This window comes from Hipposideros armiger, unplaced genomic scaffold (genome assembly GCF_001890085.2).
Source record: "Hipposideros armiger isolate ML-2016 unplaced genomic scaffold, ASM189008v1 scaffold_510, whole genome shotgun sequence".
NCBI lineage: Eukaryota > Metazoa > Chordata > Mammalia > Chiroptera > Hipposideridae > Hipposideros > Hipposideros armiger.
In genome coordinates this window covers 107,868-114,743 of record NW_017731860.1, presented here as the reverse complement: position 1 = coordinate 114,743, position 6,876 = coordinate 107,868, and positions in this window count along the sequence as shown.

Below are 6,876 nucleotides of genomic sequence, written 5' to 3'. Positions count from 1 at the left end.
AAGTAGTGTTGTATGTCAACTGTAATTGAAAAACTGAGAATAAAGGGGGGGATAGGTGAAGGGGAATAAGAGGTTCAGATTTTCAGGTATAAAACAAGCAAGTCATGGGGATGTAATGTAAAGAATAGGGAATATAGTCAATAATATTGTGATAGTGTGGTATGGTGTCAGATGGTTGCTGGACTTATCATGGTGATCACCTCTTTAGGTATGTAAATGTTGAATAACTATAATGTATACCTGAAACTAATATAATGTTGTATATTAGCTATGTTTTAATAAATACCTTTAAAAAATAGAATCAAGAAATAATAAAAAATACTAGGTGGATGTTAGCTAGGCTTATTATGGTGATCATTTCACAATATATACACACACTGAACCACTGTTTTGTACACCTGAAACTAATATAGTGTTAAATGTCAATTATATCTCAATTGAAAAAGCTAGGTTTAATTTCAAATGCCATAAAAAACGGACTTGGTTTTTAATATTTTAATGGTATTAAAGTGCTCCTTGGGAAAATCTGGTTCTTAGATCTCTAAATATGAAATTAAGAACATACATTAATTTTAAATTGCTCTCAATGTAATGTGTGTGCTCTTTGTCATGGTTGGACTTTGGATTCAGATACATTGGTATAAAAATTAAGCCTTTTCAGCAGCACTATATTTTTTCTCAAAAGAAATAGAAGCCTGATAAGTGATTTCAATATTAAACTCAACAGAAAACTTTTTTTCAATTTAAATTACTGAAGCATGTGTCAGAAGATGAGCGTTCAGCACAGTAAAAAGATAAAGCTAATTGGTGTTTTACTCTATATTTTCTTTAACAAGTATTCTTGAGAAGGTGGTTTGAGGCCTGCAGAGTAATAGAGAATGAAGTATCTCGTCAATTTTCTCCAGTCATTGCCATACTCAAGGGTCTAAGAGGCTCAATTTTAGAAAGATTTACTGTTGACACACTGAATAGCTCAGCAGTCTAGAGCTAACACATGTTAAGAGCCAGAATTTGCTTTAGAAAGTATGACATGCCAAGGAAATATTGGAAGTAAAGTGTACAGTTAAGAATTCTAATCTCAAGATACCAAATGTCACATAGACACCTCAATGAAAATAATTATTATCAAGATAGCAAATGAGTTGCTGCTAGTGGAGAGCTGTGCCATGGAAATTGCAAGGAGGATACAGAAGGATGAAACTTGCTGCTCCAAAACTTAACAGACTGAAAAATCTCTAACTCTGTGTGACAATTCAAATTAGATGTGATGTTTTCCACTTGCTAGAACAGACTATGCAGAGGCCGGTTTTCTGCTACCTGGACAGTGCATAAGTGGCCAAGTAGCTGGATGAGATAAGACATTTAGCATTCTTAACTTGTATATTATTTGTGTTTTTCTCTCATGGTCTATTAGTTTCTTCTCCCTTAGGTGGAAAAAGAGTCATCATTGTTCTTGTCGTTGCATTTTAGATGCTGGGGGAGTCCCAAATTTAATTAGATTACATGTTCTCTTTTAATGTGGCAAAACATGCACTTAGCTATCAAATTTGATTCTGCCATGCACGTATTCCCCACTTATAAATAAGAATGAATGTTTCTACTGTTTATGACATAAATATATGTATTATTTTTTGAAATCTTGTGTTACTTCCTCGATGTTATTAGCATAGCTGTTTAAAAATTGAAGTTTATATTATAGATTTAGATTGCTTTATTTACAACTTTCCCAAACTCCCTCCCTGATGACCTTTTACAATGTATGAATTGATTCTATTTGTGCTGTTTTTCCTTTGAGAGAGATAGCCTCAGAAACTAGCAGACAAGGTCAATCCTTATAGTTTTCAGAATGAGCAATCTGGTCATAAATATTGTTGTGCAGTCAAATAAGTGTTTGCATCTTAACAAGAATGCACATGTAAATGGACCCGCATACTTCTGAAACATCAGTCTTAGGAGAAAATGTCACTGTCAAGCTAATGTCAAATAGCATATCACCCTTTGCTATGGTCAGTTTATCACAATGTTAAAGCTATAGCACTTAGCACAGTGAATATAAACAGAAGACACAATAAATATTTGTTAGATGAATCCATGCAGTCAATTTATTGAATCAATGTACTTTAAACAAAATGGTGAGACTACAATACTGGAAGAAACATAGAAAACAACTGTTTTGAAACATTGGCAACAGAAAATACAGAGTAAACATTTTTGCTGGTAGAACATTGTTTATAGTTTTTACCAATCCACACATTTATTCATAAGTCCTATCTGATAAAAATTACCATAGATTAGCATTCTCAACATTGACTTCAAAGCAAATATTAACAAAAGAAGATTTTAAAAATCCCAAAGCCCAGGCTATGCAACGCACCAACTAAATCAGGAAATATGAGGTAGGGCCCAGGCATCAATACGTTTTTGAGCTTCACCATGGCTTCCAATGTTGTAGCCATGGTTGAGATCCATGATCAGAGAGAGTCCCACAAAACTTAACTGTGGTCTGTATAAAATGTATAATGAACACTTTTGCTTTTATCCCATAACACTCACTTTTAAATCTTCCCTTTCTGTGCTAATTCCATTACATTGAAATTATTCTATCAGTCTCTATTCCAGTAAACTGAAAGCTCCTTCAAAGCAGGGACACTATCTTATTAATCAGTATGTACTACTGTTAGCATCTATGGCTTATAAATACCTGTTCAGGGAGATAATGAACTAATGAGTTGATTTCAAAACAGAAGGAAAACTAACAGATTTCTGTATCCAGGCATGGTGGGATAATTGGTATGGGAATAGCCCTTCCAACATAAAAAAATCATAAAATTGGACGAAGTCCTCATATATGAAACAACTGTTTACAGGCATGGGATAATAGGAAGGGAGGGTTGATATACCTGAGAGAAGGCAAATGAAATGATTGTGTTTCTGTCTGGAAACACTTTCCAGATCATGGCACAAGGCTGGATCCCAAACAGAGCATAAATATGTCTTTCTGAGTTGGAGAGACCAAGATTGTAGTTCAGGGCTACTGAAGTAGCTGGAATTTGTGGGGCAGGATATCAAAACAGAAGACTTTGCAAAGAGAGTGAGCTTCAAATATCTGTATAGGAATTTGCTTGAATATTTGGCTGAATACTAAACTATACATTTGTAGCTTAGAATGTCTTTGGTCAGGAAAAGAAGAAGAAATTTGTGACCTACTAGGCAAAAATTAATCAATAGAAACAGATGCAGAAATAGACATTTAAAAAGCTATTATAAATACCTTTATTAATTTAAAGAAAAATATGAACATATGAATCTATAGTAAACTGAAAATTATGAAAAAGAAAAATATAGGTTTTTCATAACTGAAAGATTCGATATGTGAAATGAACAATTTATGGTATAGACTCAACAGCAGATTAGAAAAGATCAGTATAGAATAAAATATTGGTGAACTGAAAACAGAGCAGTAGAAACTGTCCAAACTGGAGCATAATGAGAAAAAAGATGAGATAGGTGATAGATAGATATCATGTATATATGTGTACACACACACACACACACACACATACACACATACACATACACACGAGTTCAGACAATTAAGTTCGCAAACTCCTCCTAGAAAAAGTGCTGCACACCTCATTGCTGAATATCACTACAGTCACCTTGAAAGTACTCCCCTTGGGAAGCTATGCACCAATGCCAGTGCCTAGTCTTTTTCTGGAATGGCTACCTAAGCTGTGGTCATATTTCCCTTGGTCCTGAATATCATCAAAATGTCTTCCTTTCAATATTTCCCTTATCTTTGGGTAAAGAAAGAAGTCATTGGGGGCCAGATCAGGTGAGTAGGGAGGGTTCCAATACAGTTATTTGTTTATTGACTAAAAACTCCCTCACAGACAGCACCGTGTGGGCTGGTGCGTTGTCGTGGTGCAAGAGCCATGAATTGTTGGCAAAAAGTTCAGGTCATCTAACTTTTTCATGCAACCTTTTCAACACTTCCAAATAGTAAACTTGGTTAACTGCTTGTCCAGTTGGTACAAATTCAGAATGAGTAATCCCGCTGATATAAAAAATGGTTAGCAACATCATTGCAACAAGTTCATGACCTTAATTGTCAGACTTTGTATACGTACATACATACATACATAAGTGCAAAAAAAAGTACACTCTTTTTAAAAAAGGAAAAAAACTGTATTGAGATTACACTGATGGTAACCACTTTGAGCACCTCTTGTAAGCACAGAAGTCAAATGTGACTTGTATTCATCTTTCTTATTGGTATATATTGATTATTAAAACTTTAATACAATGTTCTCCTTTCTTAAAATGTGTATGCATTTTTTTGGCACCGTGTGTGTGTGTGTAACAACAAGAGCACAAAGGGCAAGAGCAAGAGAATTATTATACTGGTGTTATGTTTTTTGTATGAAGTTATATAATATTGATTTGCATATTATAAACTATAGAGCAATAATTTAAAAAGGAAAAAGTTAAATGATATATGAAATTAAATGAAATACTAAAAATGTGCAATATAAAATTAGTTAGGAAAAGAACTAAAGTAACAGAAAACAAATGGATCAAATAGAAAATAAATAGCAAGATGATAGACTGAAATCCAAGTTTATTAACTATGAAGCTAAATGTACACAGGCTAAAAATGCCAATTAAAAGGCAGAAATTTTGAAACTATATAAAAATTTAAATAAGGCTCAACTATATGCTGTTCATAAAACATGAATCTGAACCTTATATATAAAGATATATATAGGATAAAAGAAAATGATGAAAAAGATAAAACATGGAAATCATAATAAGAATGCTGGAAAATCTATATTAGTGTCAGACAAAGTAGACTTCAGGATAAGAAATATTACCAGAGTTGAAGAGTTATTTTATAATTATAAAATGGTGAATTCATTAAAAATACATAACCTAAATGTGTATGGACTATGAATAAATCTAAGCATATATGAAGTAAACAGTAACAGAGCTAACAGTATAAATAGACAAATAAGCCGTTACAGGTATAGTTTTCAACATTTTTCTCTCAATAATTTATAGACCAAGAAAACATAAAAGCAATAAAAGTATAAAATATTTCAATTATGCTAACACTCAACTTTACCAAATTAACATTTTTAGGACAATGCACAAAATATGTACAGAATATGTATTCTTTTCAAGTACACATGGCATGTTCACCAATATAGACTATATACTCAGTCATAAAAGAAGCCTCAATTCATTTCAAAAAGGACTGAAAGAACACAAGATTTGTTCTCAGACCAAACAGAATTAAATTGAATATCAATAGCAAAAGATATTAGGAAAATCACCAAATAGTTAGAAATATTTAGGAATTACGCATTTCTGCATAACCTATGGGTAAAATAGGAAATCACAAGTGGAATTTGAAATTATTTTGAACTAAATAAAAATAAATAGAACATAGCAAAATTTGTACAATGCAATAAAGTAATATTTAAATAAAATGCATAGCTTTGCTGATATTAAATTTGCAAAATAAATTATCTACCAAATATTTAAGGAAGAAATAAAACCAATGTGAACAAATTCTTCCAGAAAATAGAGAGAATACTCCCTAACTTATTTGATGTAGCCACCATAACCCTGATACCAAAACCAGACAAAATTATAAGCAAAGAATACTATAGATAAGTATATCTCATAAACATCCACAAATATCTGTAAATATTTGTATGTACAAAATCCAAAGGAATATAAATCAATCTGCCTCTCATATATCCATCTATTAGAACAAGTAAGTGAATTTAGCAGTCATAGAATACCAGGTCAATATACAAAAATGTGCACAATTAAATGAAAGTTAAAATATTACCATTTACAATTGTGTGAAAAATAAAATATTTACAGCTAGATTTAGCAAGTTATGCCTAAGGCCTCTATACTGCAATAAACAGAACATTGATAAGATGTAAATTCTAAAAGACCTTAAAAAATTGAAAGAGAAAATATGTTCATGGAATGGGAGGCTCAATATTGTTAAGATGTGAACTGTTTCTAGATTGCTCTATAATTTCAATGCAATCCAAACCAAAATCCTAGCAGGCTTTTTTTACACAGAAGTTCAGTTGATTCTAAAGTTGATTCTAAAATGTATATAGAAATTAAAAGGATCTATAATGATCAAAATATTATTGAAAAGGAAAACTATAAAACTTACTATAAAGCTAAAGTAATAAAGACATTATGGTATTGACAAAAAGATAGATAAATAGATCAATGGAATGCAATAGAGAATACAGAAATAAAGCCACATTTATACAGTAAATTGATTTTTGACAAAGGCACTAGAGCAATGTAATGGGGAAATAACATTTTTTCAACAAATGATGCCAGAGCAATTGTAGAAAAGTATGGATTAAAGTGAACATAAGTATCTACCAGACACCACATGCATAAATTAGTTCAAGATGGATCATAGGTCTCCATGTAATATTTTAAAATGTGTAACATTTTGATGAGTAAGCAGAATACATTCATAAACTTGAGGTAGTCAAAAGGCTTCTGAGATGGAACCTAGGAAGCACTGAAAATGATAGCTAAATAATAAATTACTCCTTCAAATTTTTAAATTTCTGTTCATTGATAAACATCATTAAGAAAATAGGCAATCTATATAGTGGGAGAGAATATTCACAATGCATATATGTGACAAAGCATTTGTATGAGGAATTACTCAAAAACAGTTCCTACAAATCAAAAGTTAAACAGCAAACAGCCCAACAAAAATGGGCAATAGACTTGAGCAGGAACTTGACCCAGAAAAAAACGATATTAAAGGTCAACAATCTTATCAAAAGTACTCAGCATCTTTAGGCATCAGGAAAATAT